Below are 10,207 nucleotides of genomic sequence, written 5' to 3'. Positions count from 1 at the left end.
GCTTAATTCCCACAGACTTACAGTTTATTTATACCCTGCTCCTCTCCCACTTTTGGTCCTCAATAGTTTTTTGCTTCTCACATTTTTTATTGGGTTTCTGCTTCTCAGTAGCCTTGACCAAAACAGACGCTGTAAGAAATGAGACTTCAAATAATTTACCCACACTGGGTGGTTAAGGTAGTTTTAAAAAAGAAAGAAATGAGGCTGGGCACGGTGGCTCCCACCTGTAATCCCAGAACTTTGGGAGGCCGAGGCAGGTGGATCACTTGAAGTCAGGAATTCGTGACCAGCCTGGCCAAGATGGCGAAACCCCGTCTCTACTAAAAATACAACAATTAGCCAGGCATAGTGGCTCAGAACTGTAATCCCAGCTACTGGTGAGGCTGAGGCAGAACTGCTTGAACCCAGGAGGCAGAGGTTATAGTGTGCCAAGATGGCACCACTGCACTCCAGCCTGGGCAACAAAGCGAGACTCCATCTTCAAAAAAAAAGAAAGAAAAAAGAAATGAAGAACTTAGGGTAATTAGTGTGGTTAGGGACAGTGAGTTAGAAATTGTCACATCAAAATACAAAGTTTTCAGAGCAGTATATTTTATTTTACAATAGCAACCCAACTCCCCAGTTTGTTTCAATTGTGACATCTAGATGGCTTAAGATTACTTTTTGGTGGTCACCCATGCTGAACAATATTTTTCAATCTTCAAAACAGCAAAGACTCAAAAGAGATTCTGCATTTCACATCAGTTCACAAGTTCAAGAGTCTTCCATTTATCTTAGCATTTTGGGATAAATTCTCTTTGAGGTAGAAGGGCAATGACGAAGCCACTTAATTCCTTGTGTCTGCATAAAAGCAGATTTATTCATCACTTCATTTATGTGAATAAAGCAGATGATGATAAAATGTTCTCTTATTCTTGTTTAATCAGTAGTGGTAGTGACGCCAGAAACTGTGAAAGGAAGGCTTTTAGTTACTTTCTTCTTTCCATTTTCCAATAATGCATTCCCCATCCCCACCTGAAGAAAGGGGTGTTACTGAGTCCAGCTGATACCACACATTAAAAGACAAACATTAATATTTCAAATCTGATGTCTAACTAAAAATGTACAGAATGAAAGCTAGAAAATTTCAACCCCAGATTATCTTCAACCTTGCTCCCTCGACCAATCATACTTTGACATTTATCTATTTCCTTCTCCACTTATGGATGCAATTGACTTGCCATGGAAACTACAGTTTAGATGCTTTGAAAGTATGTATGAACTATAATGAACAATAAAGTCCTCTTCTTTTGAAGCATATTTTGGCTTCAGCTTTAAGATAATCTTATGACAAGAGGGGTCACACTGATTCACTTAATAAATTCCATTCTTACCTAACACAAGGTTTAGTTGATAAGCACTTGGACAAAAATAATTACTTTTCAAAAATATAAAGCAAACTAGTGAGGACAAAGGATTTTGTCCTCATCTCAACAATGATCAGTTATTGGAACTGCATGAAACTAAACACTTTACACCTGGAGCTGGTAATGTTCTTAAGGCCAATTCAGAACAAAGGCAGGCTGCCCTTAAAACAGGTTTGACCTTTTCCTTCACTCTTCCTCCTGTCCCACCCTCTGTGAGTGATTTAAAATGGAAAAGGTCAATGCCCAGCCAGGCCTACATTTAGAGAAATTTTTTTAAAAAAAAAATTTCCTTTCAATTTTGGCCAATTATTTCCAATTTTTATTTTATTCTTAAAACTTAAGCATGGTAAAATGTTAAGCTGTTTTCATCCACTGATATTATTCTACTATAAAAAGCCCCTCTTGAGTAGATTTGATAAAAAGGAGGACATTTCTAAGGTATAAATTGAGAAGCTGTTGCATGAGAAATCATGTCTCCATCTCCATTTTGCTATGCGTTAGCTGAGGATTGTTTCTGAAAGAGATCTATTTAGGCAGTGTATGTATGTGTCAGCACGTAAAAAGTAAATAACTGAAAATAGACAAACCTCGTAAATGCACTTCAAAACCAATTGTGGCTCAAGTATGGGTAGTTCCCCAAGGCTGGTACCAATGAGACTGGGGTTTGGGAATTAGTCATCATCCCTCCTGCTGCCCAGCAGTGGTCAGTCATTTTTCATGAGGGATGGGCTAGGAAAATGAAGTGTCTATTATAAGGAGAGTTCCTGCAACTTAAAGGAGCAAGCTCACTACAAAACCCAGCTACCTGCTTATTGTAGTGGCCAGAGTGGTAGAAGAGATATGGAGTAGGAAGTAAACCACACAATGTTATTTAGGGACTAAGCCATGCCCCTAACAAGAAAACAAGCCAAAAGGAAAGTATTAGGCATTCTCTGGGAAGGCATGCATTTTTTTTTTCCCATGTCTCTGGGGCCAAAAACCTTATACCAAGTACCTACTGGCACCCAAATATATTTGTAGAATGAATGAAAACATGAAAAAAAAAAAAAAAAAAACCAGTAACCTTTCTCCTATATTCTACTTTCCAAGCCAGTTAATAAGCAAGTGTCTTTTAGTCATGATCTTTTTTGTTTTCTGTCTAGGATTTAACACAATGGTTGATATAACAGTCACTTCTGTTTGATGAAGAGTATCACTTCATTCCATTTATTGTGTTTTTGTTGCATCTCCAAGTCAAAATAAATGACTTTTGGAGCAGATATATTTCATTTAGCATTTAGTATCACCTTCATCAATATTCATATGAATGAAAAAAAAGCCCTCTCTTATTCCCACTCTACAGAGCATGTCAAAGGTGATCTATTTAGTTTTTCCTTAGTATCGAACATATCACAGCTACTCAATGAAGTTTCCTCTCAACTAAAGAAACACAGTCTCTTAGAGAATGTGTTCCTGTGTTTCCACCATAAGATAAATGAGATAAAGTGCACTTTGGTTTAGGTCTTTCAAGCACTTAAGAACAGCACTTTATTCAGTTTTAATAAATTTTTACTAAATATGGTAAATGGGAAAGAATTTTTTGTATTGCTCAAATGTCTTCCTGTCTCTAAGCCAGACCAATGAGCAAATACCTTTAAAACTAGTTGTTTCATCTTGAACCATGTAACTGTAATAAAAGCAGAATGTTTGCTTAATAAATTAAAGAACAAACCCTGAGCCCTTTTATCAGTCTCCTGGCTTCAAACTAAGCCAATGAGCAAGTGATTTGGGGGATTCCTGAAACTAGGAAAAATGTCTCTATTTTGAAAGAAACTTGCCTTTTTCTTTCTTTTTTCTTTATTTTTAAATCCCAAAGGCAATTGAGTGTGTCTTCTGGACCAGACCTATTTAATTTACTAATTTGCCAAGCATAGTACCTTGCAGAGAATAGGCACTGAAATATTATTTACACAATCAAACTAAAGATGTTCTTCTAACTTCAGCTGTCAATGGTCTAATGCCCTCACCTCTCTCATCCTCAGGACCCAGAATGGTACATTCCACATAAAAGATGCTTTGTTTATCAAATGAATCAAAAAGCAAACCTGAGGCATTTATTTACTGTCTGTAAATTTACTGTCTGTAAACCTGAGGCATTTATTTACTGTCTGTATTTATTTACTCCTTTACTGTCTGTAAGCCAGACCAAGGTGGGTCTAATTCACTTCTATCATCAGCACTTAAGAAACTGAATGGAAGACCACAACACCTTGTTTTTTGCAAAAATTTTCCGTCTCTTCAATCAGGCCAGGGAGCACATATCTTCTGGACAGGACTTTATCTCTCTACTTAGCTTAGTATACTGCCTTATACTAGTCCATTTGTCCCATGTTTTCATCATTGAATAAACTTAAGTGACTTTTGGTCTGGATCTCACACCTATTACTTCATTTCCTTCTGTGAGCACTCTATAATGATGACATCATTTTTTTATATCCTAGGGCATGTAGTTCCGAGCCCCACAGAAAGTAATCACCATTCAGTAAGCCAATAGTTCATTCCTATCTGTATAGAACTGTAGGCTTTGTAAATCAGAACGTAATCACCATTCAGTAAGCCAATAGTTCATTCCTATTTGTATAGAACTGTAGGCTTTGTAAATCTACACAAAGGTCTCTGTTGTAGGTTCAATATGATAATAAATGTTTGTGCCCCCAGTTGTTATCTCTAAGGATATGAGTAATCAATGATCATTCAGCAGATACTGCTTATATATGGGTGGCAGTTTAGAAATTATAAATTGATTTTACACATATTTTCTTCTGCTACCCAGGACACAATAAAGATGGTTTATCTTTGCATCCCCAATGCCTAGCAATGAGATTGGCACACAATAGATAACTACTATAGTGGCATTCTTCAGACAACCAATCCCTTGCATATGCATATTCAAAAGTTAATCATTGTTGCTCAAATTTTCCTACTTTATTTGCACAATATAATAACTATCATACAATTGTATAAACCTAGTGCTCAGCACCAAGTAAGAAAATCAACAGTTACATTTATATGGTGCCTTAGAGTTCACAAAATGCTAACATAGGTATTGCCTTATTTTTGGCTGTGGGTAAATGAAATATGATAAATTTTCAGTGCCTTTAACAATAAGTTCACATAGTAGGCAATCAAAATTGATCCATTTAACAGGTATTTAAACCCTTGGTTTGTATAACTACGTATAGAACCCTTCTCATTGTGGTTTAAGTATACAATGAGAATTTTGTAGAGACAGTACCTATCTTACAGAAAGTTTTATTCATATAGAAAGCATCGAATTTTTCACATTTACAAATGCTTTATAATTTAGAAAGCACATTCGCAAACTTAATTAAGTGACTTTTGGTCTGGACCTCACTTCTATTACTTCATTTCCTATACTATCTCCTTCCCGGTTACCCGGGAAAATGTACCGGTAGCAATTTAACTTAACCTCACCAGTAAAGTCTTGATTGTTTAAAATTAAGCAATATCTCATTCCTTACATCTGAATAGTCTAGAGGATAAACTTTCCTCTTATTATAGGAGAATTAATCTTGTATTTCACAATACCCAAAACAATAGCTGATATGTGAGAGGCAGTTAATTTCATTCATTCATTCATTCATTCATAAATATGTAGCCCATTGACATTTGTATTGTGCTTTAGTTTACAAAGCACTTTAATATGCACCTTTCTGAAATTTTTTGTTCTGTGAGAGTATTTTTTTCCCCTTTGGTAGCTCTAGTGCCCAGCATGGTATCTGGCACATTATAGGTGACCACAATAAGCTGAGTCCCTTATGTATTCAGTATACTTTAAAGTTTAAAAGCAGTTTCCATGTGTTTTCATTTCTGATACCTGGAATACTGCATTTTTACTCAAAATTACCAGAGCAGCAAACACAAATTGGCCTCAAATACACATATAATTTATTCATTTATCAAACAATTCTTTGTGTCTGCATAGTACTATATCCTTTTGAAAGAGCACTTTTTTATGCTTGCTCCTTTCTTTGTATCCACAATGTTTATCACAGTAGAATACAAGTGCTTTATAGTTTACAAAGCACATTCACTATTTTTCTTCAGGTCACCTACATGTGAATCATCGTTGCATTTTGAGTGCCTAGCACAGGGACAGGCACAGAAAAGGAAATTAGTAGTATTCAGACATTTTCTCTGAATAACGAATAATACATTAGGGGGTGGTAAGCTATGAACAGCAGGCCAAATCCAATTGGCTCAAAAACTAAGAATGATTTTGACCTTATAAAAAGGTTGTTTAAAAAACAAATATGTAACAGAAACCGTATGGCCCACAGTCTAAAGTATTTATGATTTTGACCCCTTACAGAAAAACTCTGGACCCCGATTTACATAAGCTTCACAATTTACAATGCACTTTCAAATGTTAACTATGCATGATTGCCAATGCACTATTAAGGAGCACGCCTTGGTTTTTCTCTTACGTTTTACAGTGCTTTCATATACATTATCAGTCATTTAAATCAACTTCCCACATAAACAGGAAGGAAAAAAAATCAAGGAAAGTATTAAATGTGCTCAATAGTCCCAGGTTCTCTCGTCTTTAAGCCTAGAGATGGGTATTAAACCCAGGACTAGGGTTGGCATAGTCCACCAAATTATTTGGCCACTACTATGAGCAGGGAGTTCAGGCTGTCCCCTTGGGAACTCACTTTGTCCCAGGCCCAGTCATCCTTTCCATAACCATCACTAGAAATCCCAAACCCCAGAATCCTGCTCACCTAAGCTCAAAGAAGGAAGCTGTTGCTGGCAGGTGCTTCTCAGAAGTCTGGCACATCTGTGTATTTCTTGTCTAATTCTTCTCATTGGCCTGCAGCATCTCTTCACATTTTTCTCTAGAGGGCCTGGCACTTTTTTTTCCCCAACAACCTGACCATTTTATCTTCTCAGTCTAGGGATTCTGGGGTTAAAAGAGAGGACTGAAATACAGTATCACCTATATGAATGTTTGCTCCTGAGGAGAATAACAAAATCCAGATTTGATACTGACTGGATTCTGGTGTCTCTCTCAAGTGGAGTAGATGTGAATAGAAACAGAAGTTTACAAAACACTAAAGCCTAACAAATAGGTAAAAGCTGTGATTTAAAGCTGGCTCAAGACTGGCCCAGGCATAATACTGTCAATCTAAAGATATGTTCCTTTAAGGTAACTGGCAACATCAAAAAGTACATCTCAAAAGAATCAGGCTTAAAGAGAAACAGGAGAACTGGAAATATATAAGAGTAAGAAGTGTAAACAATAGAAAAGAGGTGGGGTTTAGGGTTCTCATCTTGGGATTTCCCCAGGTCTTCAAGCTTCCATCCTTCCTGGGTTCTAGGTCATGGACCTCCAGATTCCGGCCTTTAGTCTTGAGATATCTGTTTCACTAGGGTCCTCTATCCATATAGGTAGGGTTTGTGACAGAGGCCTTCCATCCTTGGGTTGTAGGTCTTCCAACTACAACCCCGGGCTAATCTTAGGTCTTTGGCCTTGTGTCACAAGTCTCAGTTCTTAGGCCTTCCATGTGTCCTGTCCCAGGTCTTAAGACTTCAAACTCAAGACTTGAGACTTCCATCCAACTCAGGCCTTCTGTCCAATTCAGACCACTCTGTTTTCTTGGCTCTTGAGGCTTTTGTTCGTTTCAGGCCTGAGGCTTCTATCTATCTTGGAACATGGGCTTTCCATCTTAGTCCTCGGGTCTCGAGTCTCAAACCATCTGTCTTCTACTTTGGGCCTTTTATCCATATGAGCCTTCCACCTTCTGTCCTACTTGAGTATTGGGTTTTACTGCAGTCTAGACTCTAGGGCCTTGTTTTGGTCTTGGATCATCTCACATGGCAGCCTGGCATAAGGAACCGCTCCACAATGCTCATTCTGATAGCCGACGTTCTGCACCTATCAGGCAGGGGTTAAGAAGCCCCTCTGCCACACATGCCACACACACGTACACATGCCCACATATGCAAAGAAATATTTAAGGAGAGAAGATTACATGAAATCAAAGAGAGGGAGATAGATTCATGAAGAGGCTGAAATACTCAAAGGTGAGTAGAAAGGGAAGAAGCAGAGAAGAAACACAAGCCAACAGAGATTAATACTGAAATAGAAAATCACAAACAGCAAGAGATGCTGAGGCACACAGGGGAGGAAAAAGAGAGAAAATAGCCCAAGAGAGGCAGAAAGGAAATGTAGAAATGAGAAACGTGAGATAAAAAGTAGAAACAGCAGAGAGGCGGCCAGACTCAGAAAAAAGGTGAAATTTAAAACGAACAAGAAGGGGAAGGGGTAACAAATAATCACAGTTCACAAAGAGAAAAGAGAGGTAGGCAGAGAAAGGAGAAGTAGACAGAACAAAAGAAGGACAAAAAGCACACACATGTGACCCAAAAAGGAGACATGAAATAAAGCGTGAAAGAAGAGCCACATCTAGGAGAGCAAAGAGAAACAGCAACAAAAGGAAAAATGAGAGACACGTCTAAGATAAGGCACAGACCAGTCTTGTGAACAAAAAGAGAAAATGAGGCAAAGGCACACACGAAAGAAATTAGCAAGAGAAAGATGGAAATGGGTAAGACACACTTTAGATAGAGAACAAAGAGCAAAGACAAGGAAGAAAGAGACAAAGAAATACACACTTGAGTGCAAGAGATAAGCAAAGGCAGACATTCAGAGAAAGTAAGTAGCAGAAGAGACAAGATACAGTGAGGGGCACAAGAGGCATGAAAAGCATCACAGAAAGATAAAAAAAAAAAATCAAAAAGTGTCATTAGTAATTATATTAAACTATTGTTACTACCAATACTATTTATACTACTAAAATAATAATAATTATAACAACCACCAACACCAACACAGATGCTCTTCTATTTACAAACTTTTACCTTAGGGATTTCTTATGTAGAACCAAAGCATGCCAACTCTGCCTGCTACCTGATAGTGCTAGTGGTCACTTATATTGTGGGAAATGAACTTATGAGTCTTCTTGGCTTACCTTTTACTTGCCATGTGCCAGGCACTGCAATAGGTGAGCACTTTACATACATGATTTCATTTAACCCTCACAAACAGGCAAGTCTAATCAGAGACTTTAAGTTGCCAAAGGTCATATACCTAATGAGTAGCAGAGGATTTAAAACACACAATGTGTGCCTCTTAACATTCTGTTACAACTATTCACTAGGATTTCTGGAAGAGCCAAATGGGATGTCACAGATGACTAAATATTTTCATAAAGGGCTCTTTGATAGGACTTGCTCAATCCCCTCCTTTAGCATCACCTTTCCCCAACTCTTTGGAAAACTGACTTCATTCTCACACTTTTATAATGGCTACTTCAGAGTTTCGTCTTCTTTTTACACTAATCTTAACTGACGACAGAGTCTCTCACAAATGGAGATGAGAAAGGGTTACCCTTTCAGCAGAAAGCAGAAATGGTGTTTTAAGCTTCTCAATGTTTAAGGCTCTAAGAATGACAGAGGACGTATACAGTGAAGACACAGAACACACAAGCAAAGGCCAGATTCTTCTATGATACAACTGGTAAGAAGACCATAATGTCTTTGAGTTGCTTCAGTGAACTTAGTAGTATGGAAGACAGGTCATCTTTCCATCTCACATTTAGCCCCACTTCACATTAGACCAACACACCACATCCAACAACAGCTCCCAAAAAACAGCTGTTATTAATAGTTCTGAAGTGATCCTCACAGGACTGCAACACCAACAACTTACTTCATTCGGCTATCCTAAAGTGCTAGAGTGCCAAGCATGTTGATCTTCAGGTAGGAAGGCTGACCTCCTTCAATGTGTTCAAATTTCTTGGACCTGCTGAAGACTCAGTTCTCTGCACTGCTTGTAGGAAGTGTAATGATTTGGCAGATAGGAACAATGAAGAGCTATAAAAACACATGAGATAAACCATGTAAATGCCGTAAGTATTGAGTACTGTGCTAGAGTTATGTAAGATTGAAATTAATAAGCAATAGAAAACGTTTCCACAGAACTTTGAAACCTACAAAGTCAAAACTTTAAGGTCTTTAGAGAGAAAATTTCCTCATTCAACAGAACAGGAAACTGGAATAAATGGGAAAATGTCTTGCCAAATATCACTTGATGAGTCACTAGAGACACCACCACCAGTCATAGCCTTATACCTTAAAGACTAGAACTGCCGGGCGCGGTGGCTCACGCCTATAATCCCAGCACTTTGGGAGGTTGAGGTGGGCAGATCACCTGAGGTCAGGAGTTTGAGACCAGCCTGACCAACATGGAGAAACACTGTCTCTAATAAAAATACAAAATTAGCCCAGTGTGGTGGTGCATGCCTGTAATCCCAGCTACTTAGGAGGCTGAGGCAGGAGAATCGCTTGAACTCGGGAGGCAGAGGTTGCAGTGAGCTGAGATTGCACCACTGCACTCCAGGCTGGGCAACCAGAGCAAAACTCCATCTCAAAAAAAAAAACTACGATCCTGTTTTAAGTGCCAATCAGCTGGGAGTCCCTTTAAATGATTAGTAACTGAGATCACAAAAATAATAGATATGAGAGGAAAAAACATAAGGTATTTCCAATGTTTAAGGCTCACTTCAATGTTTTAGGACCACCTCAAGTTTGCTTTATTTAAGTCTCCTGGCTCAGGACTAACAAAACACAGCCACAGAGCAGCATTTCCAAAACTCGTAATACTGCTCTTTGAGATAAAGGTGAGTCACTCTGGAAGGCAAATATTCTTTTTTTTTTTTTTTTTTTTTTTTTTTGAG

General features: G+C 38.1%; 1 long non-coding RNA gene across 1 annotated transcript in view; it reads right to left on the bottom strand.

Moving 5' to 3' along the window:
- Positions 1–574: 574 nt before the first annotated feature.
- Positions 575–10,207, bottom strand: part of LOC112615063 — a 22,334-nt gene continuing 12,701 nt past the window's right edge. Inside the window, exons 5-6 of the long non-coding RNA XR_003117269.1 lie at positions 9,181–9,344; positions 575–8,083 (exon numbers count right to left, since the gene is read on the bottom strand). This is a non-coding gene — a long non-coding RNA (uncharacterized LOC112615063). The remainder of the gene's footprint in view (positions 8,084–9,180; positions 9,345–10,207) is intronic.

The sequence above is a fragment of the Theropithecus gelada genome, chromosome X (assembly GCF_003255815.1).
Source record: "Theropithecus gelada isolate Dixy chromosome X, Tgel_1.0, whole genome shotgun sequence".
In the NCBI taxonomy this organism is placed as follows: Eukaryota; Metazoa; Chordata; class Mammalia; order Primates; family Cercopithecidae; genus Theropithecus; species Theropithecus gelada.
The sequence above is the reverse complement of the archived record's forward strand: the minus strand, read 5'-3'. Positions and strand labels throughout refer to the sequence as shown.